Here is a 12,698-nt window from a genome sequence, read left to right as displayed (position 1 = left end):
TCTGGCAAAATCTCAGGGCAAAAGTCTGATAGTGACCCCTGGAAAAGCATGCTCTATGAATTTTCCATCAACATAGAAATGCATTTATGCAAGTCAACTCGCATGCATTCAGAGTAGTACTTGAATAACAAGGACTGTGTTTCTCACCTGGATTTGGAATGGTATTTTGACTTTTCTGGCTTTTATTTTTCCAACGAGATAACTTCATTGCTATTTCCTTCTTCTCCCAGGATGCAAGTGCTATATTTTGATACCAGCAGTGATTCAAAAATCTGCACAGCATCTCAGTGCTGGCAAGACCAGGTTGTAGGATCATGGCATGAAAAATCTGCTTTTTTGCTTCTCTAATTATTTTTTAAACATATGGCTTTGTACAAATCTATGGTGAGACCACACTTGGAATACTGTGTACAGTTCTGGTCACCACACCTAAAAAAGGATATTACAGAGCTTGAGAAGGTGCAGAAAAGAGCAACCAAAATGATTAGGGGACTAGAGCAACTGTCCTATGGGGAGCGGTTAAGACGCTTACGGCTGTTTAGCTTGGAAAGAAGGCGGCTGAGGGGAGACATGATAGAGGTCTATAAAATTATGCGTGGTTTGGAGAGAGTAGACAGGGAGAAGTTTTTCTCCCTCTCCCATAATACTAGAACACGGGGTCATCTGCTAAAGCTGGAGGGTGAGAGATTCAAGACAGATAAAAGGAAGTATTTTTTCACACAACGCATAGTTAAATTGTGGAACTCCCTGCCCCAGGATGTGATGATGGCTGCCAGCTTGGAGGGCTTTAAGAGGGGAGTGGACATATTCATGGAGGAGAGGGGTATTCATGGCTTTTAGTTAGAATGGATACTAGTCATGCTGCATACCTATTCTCTCTAGTATCAGAGGAGCATGCCTATTATTTTGGGTGCAGTGGAACACAGGCAGGATGGTGCTGCTGCACTCGTCTTGTTAGTGGCTTCCTAGAGGCACCTGGTTGGCCACTGTGTGAACAGACTGCTGGACTTGATGGGCCTTGGTCTGATCCAGCAGGGCCTTTCTTATGTTCTTATGAGTTCTGGTGACTTTGAAAACTTTAACAATGTTTCATGTCATTTTAGTTGGCCCTAATAAAAGGTATTATGTGGAGTTTGGTTTTTTTGTTCTGGATTTTGCATGGGCCAATACAGCTGGTTACAGTTGTTGTTTTTAAAGAGTGCATGCCAGCCATACTTCTGCCAGAGCTGCTGATCAACAGTGAGCTACAACTGTATGGCCAGTGTACATACTAAATATGTGATGAATAGCATATGAAATGTTAGCAAACCCTTTACGCCTAGCCGCCATGTCATCTGTTTCTCTCTTTTACCTGGTTACCTTGTGATCCAAACAGTTTTTGGAAAAGGATCACATTGCTGAGGATACAGGTTGGTATAATTAGATATGTACAAGAAACGTGCAAAGATCTTTTGTAGGGCAATGGGTAAAATCTGCATGAAATGTAATAGCAAGCACACACAGCCTTATTCTGGAAGCAAGTTCCACTGACATCATCATGACATAATTCCATGTGCGTGTTCATTATTTGAAAATGATGTCATTCCCAATGCTACTAGGACCAAATTTGTCCTGGTATTTCAGCAACAGACTGGTACTGACAGGTGCTGGTGCTTTGAAATCTAGAATAATATTAAGGTAATTGACTTGTCTTGTTGGCTTGTCTTTTGCTGGCAGATTTGCCTATGCTGTATACTCTGGAACTTTGCTAGGTCAGCTGAAGCAAACAGACATGATTTGCAGCTGGAATGCAGAACTGTGAGAAGAGGATATGAGAAGCTAACCAACGCCAAAATGTGGTGGAGAGGCAATGAGAGACTGTATGTATGGTTTAACCTTTGGGCTGCTTTGATATTTTGAAAGGAAACTTCTGCTTTTCAACATGTCCAGACAGTTATGTTTATTTTAAAAAATACTTGTAGACACTCTCCATTAATAGTGTTGGCCATGATGTACAATTACTACAAATATAAAATGCAACATAATATAATCTCCCCAACACCTAGCACCAGTAAAAATAAAAAAAAACCAGATCAAGCCAGCATGAGTACAACAGTAAAGCAAAACAGCAAGTAAAACCAAGTTAGCAGGTAAAACAAATAAAAACAAACAGAAGTAAAGACTAATTAAAAGTACGGTAAGTTGAAACAAACAAGTATTTGCCTGATGCCAAAAAATATCCTGAGAAGTTGCCAAGCAAATGAAGAGGGCCTGGTAGCCAATCACCAAAAGTACCCTATTTGTGGCCACCTTTCCTCCCTGCCTCTGTAGCAGTAGCTATGATATCACAACTTATCTTGCTGAGTTTGCAAAGTAACTGACAGTTCAAGCACTTTTCAACTCTCAATGAACCTTGTTTGCTAAGAGTTCCTTTCACTGTAGATAGTTAATCGAAACAGTTACATTAAAATGGTGGGCTGTCCACCTCTGGAGGTTTTTAAGCAGAGGCTAGTTGGCCATCGATCAGCAATGCTGATTTTATGACCTTAGGCAGATCATGAGAGGGAGGGCAGGAAGGTTTGCATCAGTGTTTGGCTCTCAGGGGCCTTTCTTGCATGCCCAGGGTAGTGCCGATCATCACTTTAGGGTCAGGAAGCAATTTTCCTCTAGGCCAGATTGGCCAGAGATCCCAGAGGTGGTTGTGTTTTGTTTTGCTTTTTGCCATCTTCTGGGAATGGAGTAGGGTTTACTGGGGGGGGCGGGTTTGGGGGGAGGTAGTTGTGAATTTCCTGCATTGTGCAGGGGGTTGGACTAAATGACTCTGATGGTCCCTTCCAACTCTATGATTCTATGAAAAGTTAGATTAATCGATTTTTAATAGAGGTTAAGAGTTGAGATTGTTCTTCTTATACTTCTATATCAGATGTAACTCATATGCACATGTTGATTGGCTTATTTGCACTTAAGTTGGTTATCTCATATATGAATCAATCATTCATCTTCACAATAATTGTAGTGTTACTTTTTCATGCTTGTATTTTTTTTCTGTCTTGCTCAATAAAAATATTTTCTTATCTCAATAAAAGATAAACATTTCTACAGGCTTTCTGTCTGGTTTGCTGGTTAATAGTTCAAAGAACTGACCTCAGCCCCCTTACTCTTTTGTATTGTCAGAATTGAAGGTAGTTAATCATCTTTAATAGATAAATTCTGGAGAACTCTGTTGCTAAACAGTTTTGTGCAGCCAAAATCTTTAAAATTGTTTAGTGCGGGTCCTCTAATAGGATGCGGGAGAGAATCTCTCGTTACATCTCCACAGATTGGGGGGACAATGTTTGCTATTTTCTTATAGGCTATATACTTAGGAAAATGCTTACATATGGGACATGACCTTATTCTCTGGATTTGTGTTCACATCAACAGCTCCAAAGAGCAGGAGATAGAAAAAGTAAGAGGAGGATGACCTGTAAAATTGAGTTTTGAGGAAGCAGTCAGTAAGTGATAGAAAGTACCAGCAGTAACTCACAGTGAAGAAGATGGGAATTTTCATTTAGGCACGGATCAAAGATTTTCAGTATAAATGTTTGCAGAGTTACCCCATTACAATTAGTTTACTGGAGTAACTCTGTACAGGATTGCATTGTAAATGCTGAAAGTTCCAGTAGAACTTCCTGTTTTCCAGGCAAGAAGTCTTGTTTTGGACTGACTAGAAATGTCAAAGACTTGCTTCTCCCTAAATAAAAAAAGATTGTCTATTTTGGGATGGTATGTAATGCATGCCAATAAGAGCATCATATATTAGTAACCATATATATATATTCTTCTGTGTAGCTTTGTGGTAAAATAAAAGTGGGTTGCAGACTTTGCTCTTGTGAACAAATGTTTAGTGCATCTAAGCATTCTATTAAAAAGCGGTTTTCTTCTACACATAATCACCAGTGAAAAAACATCAGGGGGAAAAAACACTTGGGCTCTTTTATCCTAGATGAAACTTACAGACCAGTCCTGAGATGCTGGTACATCACTGGTGTCACTAGTCAGTATCCTATGTCCACTTACACAAATGGGACAAATATGAAAGAAAAATCCCTTGGCAAAATGTAGAGAGCATAGTGATTTCACTGGAATTCATCATAACCCCACCCACTGGTCCCTAAACTCAATCTTTATGCCAAAGGAGTAGAAAGAAGCAAATGTCACACTAATGTTTAAAAGAGGTGGCGGGGGTTTCCAGGGAAATACAGACCAGTTTGCCCAGCTAAATTAGTAAAAACTGTTCTTAAAGATATTAAGCAGCAAAGCCTGTTGAGGGAAAATCAGCATAGCTTCTGCAATAGGAAGCCCTGTCTCACTAAGCTGTAGGTGTGTATTTGGAATACTGTGTACAGTTCCAGTCGCTGTATCTCAAAAAGTTTAGTTCAGAGCTGGATAAAGTACAGAAAAAGACAACCGGGTGATTAAAGGGTTGGAACACATTTCCTATGAGGAAAGGCTGAAAAGCCTGGGACTTTTCTGTTTAGAATAAAAAGGATTGCTAATGTGGGGGCATGATAGAGGTTTATGTAATTATATATGGGGTGGGGAAATTGGCTAGAGACCTTTTTCTCCCTGTCCCATAATACTAGAACCCCAGGGACAATGGATTCAGGAACAACAAAAGGAAATACTTCTTTACTCAATAAGTAATAAAATTGTGGAACACACTGCTAATGAATATAGTGATGGCCATAAGCATTGATTGGCTTTGAAAAGGGGTTCAACAGATTGACGGAGGAGAGGTCCATCAATTCATGGATCCTCCCTATATAGAGGCAGCAATCCTCTGAATACCAGTGCTAGGAGGCAACATTGGGGAAGCCAGGGCAACTGGTGCGAAACAGGATGCTGTGCTGGATGGACCACTGGTCTGATCCACCAAGGCTCTTCTTACATTCATATCCATCAATCACCATGTAGTCACTGTTCACATGCTGAGCACAAAGGAAGAACATACTGTCCTCCACTGAAAGAGGCACATTGACTGAAGGATCCCTGGAACAAAGACAGTACAGGGTGCTCTGTAGATGTGGGTTCAAGTCCTTGCCTGCAACGAAGTTCCCTTTTGCCAGGCCCACACACACAAAAGAAAGCATGGCCACTTCAGCTACAGCATTCACTTGCTTCAGTAGCTCACACACCAGAGTCACAAGAGTTCCAGCCTTAGGCACAATGTAGGAACAGCAGCCTTTTACCAGAGAAATGTAGGACCTGTGGCAGCACATAACACATAACAGCACCTGGACCAAGGCAGCCCTGTCAACTCCCCAGTACCTCACTGGAGGATGCAAGGACAATGCACCCCACATAGGTATGCAAGGGAGGAGGAGTCCTGCCTCAAACAGCTGCAGCTGTTTCTCCCTGCCTGCCTTCTACCTACTCTGTGCATTGCCTCAACAACCTTGCCTCAAACAACAGATGCCAGCAGTACATATACAGACTGCTGGTGAGGTGGACTGACAGATCTAGGGCTACGTCATTACTGTGCTGTTAGAATGCTACAGTCCTGATTTTTACATCCTCCCCTGTAAATGGAGGACACAGGCAGCACAACTACATGCACTATCAGATGAGTATGGGTTTCTTAGCTGGAGTTTATACAGTGTTTTGGAGGGCTGTGAACTTTGTGACTGCAGACTTAGTTGGCATCCTAAGCTGCACTGGTGCCCAGAGGGTTTGCCTATATGGTATGCTTGTGACCTACACCAGCCTTTTCACTATATAAGTGTGCCAGCATTGGGGAAATGCCCAGGGCTGGAGAAACATAGGAAGCCAACTAAGCCCCACTCTGCCATGACACACTTCTGACGCCACCTAATTTTATGCTAGCACAGCAGTTACACCTGTCTCCGAGTTATGCCAACACAGGATTAAATCATCATCCCATGCCCTTTGGGTACACAATTTAGGATTCCACTGTTAGTCTTCTGCAGGTGTAATACCTGCAATACCCATTAATGACAGTTTCAGGTGGGAAGCTATATCAGTCTGCTGTAGAAGGGCAAGATTTGAGTCCAGTAGCACCTTAGAGACCAATAAGATTTCCAGGGTATAAATTTTTGAGAGTTAAAGCTCCCTTTGTCAGATACAACTAAGGTAGCTTTGACTCTCAAACGTTTACACCCTTTAAGGTGCTACTGGACTCAGATCTTACCCATAAATGAGTGTTAGTCAGTTGTTACATCCCTTTTCTGGAAAGTCATTGTTTGTACGCTCTAATATGTTAACATTTTGTTGTATAAATGTTAATTGCAGGTGTGAACCAGGGTGGAACTGTTTCCATAAATCTTGATATGGTGGCATGTACACAGTTTAAATATAATAGTAGGTGGGGATCAGTAGAAAGGTGGAAACTTGCTTGATCACATACAATTATCTTTTGAAAGAAAGGACACAGACAAAATAGCTATTTCCTCTTCTGCTGCCCTATAAAGTAATCAGGTTAGCCTTTTATTTTCAGATTTGTCACAAGGAAGTTAAACTTCAGCATTTTCAAATGGCTGTTTCTGGCAATTGATTTTTAAGGCCCATAAGAATTTGGAGGAATTATGTTGAATCCTATGTAGAATTAGTCTAGTTTAGACTGGATTAGCAAAAACACAAAAATGCTACTTATCTTTGACTGTTTGCTGTAGGGTTGCCAACCTCCAGATACTAGAATGTAAAAGGGAAACCTATGCTGGAAATAGTTGAAACTGTAGGAGAAGGCAGCACGTGGCTCAATATTTAGTAGATTTAGTGTGTTGATCCATTGTGTTATAAATGAAAAAGATTCTGGAGATTTACATATGAGGTAAAGATCGTCCAGAAACCTCAAGTAAAATACCACATGCTGTTGAAAAATTGAATTGGTGGAAAAGAAAGGTTCAGCCTCAAAATGTGCCCTTCAGCTGCCAATTTATATTGGCACATTTTGAGGCTGAACATTTCTTTTCCACCAACACAACCCTCATTTGAAGTTTACTGGCAACTCTCATTCTACCACGATTGCATTCTTACACGTAAAGACCACTCGTTCTGATTCCAACACCATTTTCATTCAGCCTTACAAGAAGCCTACTGACAAAGGGGGCGGCTTACATTTTCTTTCACACCATCCTGCACACCTACGTAGGAATCTCTCCTACAGTCAGTTCTTACGATTGAAGCGCAACTCATCCAATGCAGATGACTTTCTTGCAGCAGCAAAAAACCTTACTCAAGATCTTCGATCCAGATCCTATCCTGAACCTGTCCTTACTCAAACTTTTCACAGGGCGGCATCTTTGAATCGCAGTGAACTCACATCTCTCAAGCCACCTTCCCACATGGATAAGAGATTGACAGCTTCTCTTACTTTCACACATCTTTCTTATGATATTAAAAAAATCATTCAGAAACATTGACATGTTATTGACCACATTTCCGGTTGTGACCAATTTCCAATTTTAGGCTTAAGAAAGACTTCCGCGTTAAGAGACCACCTCATTAAGACTGACATCTTGATGGCTAGACCTTGTATCACTGCACACGGGCATTTTAAATGCAATGGGTGTGCAGCTTGTCCATATAGTTTACCAGTTAAACAAGTGACTTCATCTAATGGCAAATTCAAATACACCTTAAAACAATTTTCCAATTGTGCATCATCTTGTGTTGTCTATGCCCTTCTGTGTTCATGTACAGTCCCAAAAATGTACATTGGCTGTACACTTCGTCAGGTTCGTTTACGTATCGGTGAACATCGAGCCAGGGTTCGGGCCCGCATTGTAGACGCACCCATCGTCAGCCATTTTGTCTGTCATGGCCATTCTGACTGTGACATCAGATTTTTTGTTTTGTGGCAATATCAGCCAAAACCTTTTCAGGCTCAAGATGTAAAAAAGATTCTCAACTGCCAAGAGAGACGCTTCATTTTTCTTTTTAAAACTCTAGCCCCTAGTGGCCTTAATACTGAATTTGATCTCTCTTGTTTTTTGTAGTTCTCATAATCTTTTTTATAGTTCTTCTATAGCTTCTACCCCTTTAACACTCATTCGTCAAGCTTTCCATCTCAACATCCAGCCCACACCTGTCCCTATTTTTACTTGATTCTTGCTCTTCCTTCTAGACCTTTTGGCAACAACTGATCATTTCACAGACATATTCCTTTCTTCTCTCATAGGGTAAGTGTCTTTAGCAGCTTTGGGCTGCATATATGTATTTTCTTGAATCTTATCTTATAATGACTAGCCTTATTATATTCCAGGAACATTCTCAATATGAGTCTCCCTCTTGGAAGAGATAAATAATTTACAAAGCAGTGGGTAAGCTGTGGCATTCCACTCATTTTGTTCTTAAGTCAACTTAATATACTTTATACTACAAGCCTCTGTTTTTTATATTTAGATAATCATTGCAACTTCAATGAATGAATGGTGGTTCCTCTAATTCATTACGTGGTCGGCAAGCTGAAGAAGATTTTCGAAACGCGTCCTTGCCTTGCACCCACCTCATCACCCACCGGCTTAGGTCGTTTAGTGTTGAATTATGGACTATACATATTTTTGAACTATCGCATCTATTTATTTGCAACAACAGCCCTGTGAGGCCTTGTACACCTTTAACAGCCCAGTGAGACTTGGTTCTAAGTTTTTATTACTGTATTCATTTCTCATTATCATTTGAGGCTTATACTTTGTAACCTTGTTTTCATTGTTTACCTTGTATCCTTGTATCCTTTTTTGCCTGTTCACAGCTTGAAGTTTCTGTGTGCATTTCAACACAGTTAACCTTGTATCTTAGTATCCTTGTTTGCCTGTTGTAGCTTGTAGTTTCTGTGTGCCTTAACACAGCTTATATGATTTAACAGTACCTTTCATTCAAGCCCCTGCTCATTGTTTGATTCGTTTCCTGTTGGTGTAATATTAATATTGCTTAGGTTTATAATTACTTATTTTGAAGTTTTCATATATTACCCCATTTGGGCTTACTTTAGTTTTTTATAATATTGAGCCACGTGTTGCCTTCTCCTACAACCTCCAGGTACTAGCTGGAGATCTCCTATTACAACTGATCTCCAGCTTATAGAGATCAGTTCACCTGGAGAAAATGGCCGCTTTGGTAATTGCACTCTATGGCATTGAAGTCCCTCCCCTCTCCAAACCCCACCCTCCTCAGGCTCCGCCCCAAAAACCTCCTACCAGTGGTGAAGAGGGACCTGGCAACCCTAGTTTGCTGATTCTATTTAAATGCCATTAAATGTGAGACCTTTGCTTTCTGGAAATGAACTTTCTCTAGCAATATTTTTGTATGTGTGAGTGAAAGTTACTTATAGACAGATACTTGTGCAGTTGACACTTCACTTACCCACTGATTTTCTAAAAGAAATAAAATCCATCCTATTCTGACTAAAAAAATTTTCTAAAATAAATGCCCACGATGCAAAGAGCTACTTTAGCCAGAGCAAAGGATCTGAGCAACTCCAGTGTTATTTTTGCCTTTAAATAGCTGACCCCCTTACTATATCACAATATTTTTGGAATTTCTGTCAGCTTCAGAAGATATTTGCTATAAGTAACACAGGATGGGGGAAGCAGAAGAACAGCCCATCCTAAGCCCAGGTTCGAATGGTGACTAAGTCCTACACTGGCATATCTTGGAGACACACTAAGGTCAAGTCCCATTAACTGGGCACTTTGCACAACACAGGCACTGAGCACAATCTTCCCAGGGAGAGAACAAATGTCATTGCGTGTGTCTAAGACTGCTGTGCCAGGACCATTACACGTACTGTACCTCAGGACAGACACCCCAAAGGGGTGTGCTGTTCCTATGCTTGTTCTTTGAGGCCTCCCCTCCCTTCTTCATCTCTGTATGGCTGGTGTTGATGGCAGGGATGCTGGGAGATTCTTAATGCCCTGTGTTGAGATTTGTTACAGTACACCTGGTTGGGTGAATAGTCAGGGAAGGGCTCCCAAGTGTGTGCATTCTACTCTGCCCTCTCCCTGGTGTTTTGCTAATTCTGGGCAAAGGATATATTTTGCCTTCTGTCCAGCATCCTCTTTAGTGGACAGCCAAGGCCCATGTCTCCTGTGTGTCATGTGGAAGCCTTTTCCCAGTGAGGTACTAGAGGGTTGACAAGAATGCCTTTTGTGAAGAAGCAGTTGTGTGTCCCTGTTTATTTACTTTATTTATAGTCTGCCTTTTGCACTGAGACTCAAGTTGCTAGTCCAGTAGCACTGGTCTCAATACCAATGTTTGTGGGGTGCCACAGCTCACTTTCCTCCACTATTGATTTATTCCTACCCTCTACTTCCTGTTGTTTAACCAATTTTTAATCCAAAAGAGGACTCATCTGCTCATCCCATGACTGCTAACCTTGCTCAGACGTCTTTGGTGAGGTACCTTGTCAAAAGCCTTTTTGGAAGTCCAAGTATATTATGTCTACTGAATCATCATTATCTACATGTTTGTTCATTTTCTCAAATAACTCCAAAACATTGGTGAGGCATGACTTTCCTTCGAAGAAGCCATGCTGAGTTTCTCTGCAGGCTTTGTTCCTCTTTGTGCTTAATAATTCTATACTTAATAACAGTTTCTACTAATCTACCTGGGACAGACATTAGGCTAACTGGCCTGTGATTTCCTGGTTCCACACTGGACCTAACATTTGCTGCTTTTCAGTCCTCTGATACAGACGCTGATTTTAGCGGCAAGGTACACACACTGGTAAGTCAATCAACAGTTTCACATTTGTGTTCATTAAGAATCCTCAGGTATACACCACCTGAATCCAGAGGTTCATTGGGTTTAAGTTCCCCAGTTGGTCTAAAATGTCGCCTCAATGTGGCTTAGCTCTTCAGACTTCCTGAAAATAATGGCTCTAGCTTTCTGTCCTCTTTTCAAAGTGAGCACGTTTAGATTATCTGCTATCTCCCTGTTTTCCTTAAGCAGTTGTTTTATTCCTTCGTCATCCAATGGCCCAACTCCCTCCCTGACTGGTTTTTTGTTTCTGATATGATTAATGAAATGCTTATTGTTTGTCTGGATGTGTTTTTAGCAAGCCATTCCTCCAGTTCTCTTTTTGCATGGCTAATGGTTAACTCACATGTCTTTTGCCATACCATCTACTCCTTTCTGTTCATCTCATTCAGGAAACTTGAAAGACCACCTTGAAAGAACCAGTTAAGATGCTCCTCAAAAGCTCTGGTAGCTGTGTCCCCATCTGCAGAGGTGAGTCAGTTAGCAACCAGAGACAGGGCTTTCTCGGTGACACCTTGGGTATGGAATGCCCTCCCCCTTGAGGCTTATTCATTGTGTATCATACTCCCTTTTAGGCTCCAGGACGAAACATTCCTTTTTATCCTGGCATTTAATTAGGGGATCATCTTTTAAATTGTTTTTACTGTCTACTCTAGCTTGTTTTATGAGACTTTTTAATGTATATTTTATTATCTCTACTGTGCCCTGACCTGGATAGCCCAGGCTAGCATGATCTCTTCATATCTCAGAAGCTAAGTAGGGTCAGCCCTGGCTAGTACTTGGATGGGAGACCTCCAAGGAATACCAGGGTTGTGGTGTGAAGGCAGGCAATGGCAAACCATATCTGAATGTCTCTTGCCTTAAAGCCCCCACCAGGGGTTGCCATAAGTCAGATGTGACTTGACAGCAAAAAAATAAATCTGTACTGTGGTGTAATTTAATGTCTGCACTCGGTGAACAATGGTATTTTTATCACGTTTTACTTGTAAGCTGCCTTGAGCCGGTTTCCTTAGAGAGATGGCATAGAAATGTTCTAAATAAATTATTTTGTGCCGTCAAGTCACAGCTGACTTATGGCGACCCCATAAGGTTTTAAAGACAAGACACTTGCCATTGCCTGCCTGCACATCATGACCTTGGTATTCCTTGGAGGCCTCCCATCCAAATACTAGCCAGTGTCAGGGCTGCAAGTGTGTGACTGGCCCAAGGTCACCTAGTAAGCTTCCATGGCATGAGTGGAGATTTGAACCTGGGTTTCTCAGGTCCTAGTCCAACATCTTAACCACTACACCACGCTGGCTCTCTCTAAATAAATACAAATAAATAATTAAATAGCCCTTCTCAGTTTAAAGGAAGACTCTTTTTGCTATGTATGGCTTCCCTAGATTGGATTGTTAATCATGAAGTCATCCCTTTAGACTTGGTGGAACCTTTTCTAACCGGAGATATGTATTCTATCTGGACCTCATTTAGTGTGGCTTTAAATAGCTTCCAAGCATCCTGGAACTATTTGCCTCTCTTTATTTTCCCCTTTTACTTCTTTCTGATTAGTCCCATCATTTTTGTAAAGTTTTCTCTATGCCACAGGCATACACAGCTTTAAAGGTGAGATTCGAGAGATCCATGGAGGGTAGGTCTATCAGTGGCTACTAATGGCGACTAAAGGGAATTCTACATTCAGAGGCAATAAGCGTCTGAATACCAGTGTGCCAAGAGGCAGCCTGTAAGTCTTGTTCTGGAATGTACTATGGTGGTGTGATCTTAATGCAAGTCCTCAAACTACCAGTTCCCTAACACTGTCCCTAAACTATAAATTATGTCAGCTGGAGCCCTGTTGTCAGGAGTGCTTGGGCGCATCAGACTTCTCCGGCTGGATATTCCTGTCTGCCTGCCCAAGGCACATACCATTTTGAGAACAAGCTAGGAGTCTTACGATAAACCCTACATGCATTGTGGCCAAG

This window comes from Euleptes europaea, chromosome 9 (assembly GCF_029931775.1).
Source record: "Euleptes europaea isolate rEulEur1 chromosome 9, rEulEur1.hap1, whole genome shotgun sequence".
In the NCBI taxonomy this organism is placed as follows: domain Eukaryota; kingdom Metazoa; phylum Chordata; class Lepidosauria; order Squamata; family Sphaerodactylidae; genus Euleptes; species Euleptes europaea.
Note: the sequence above shows the minus strand (reverse complement) of the source record.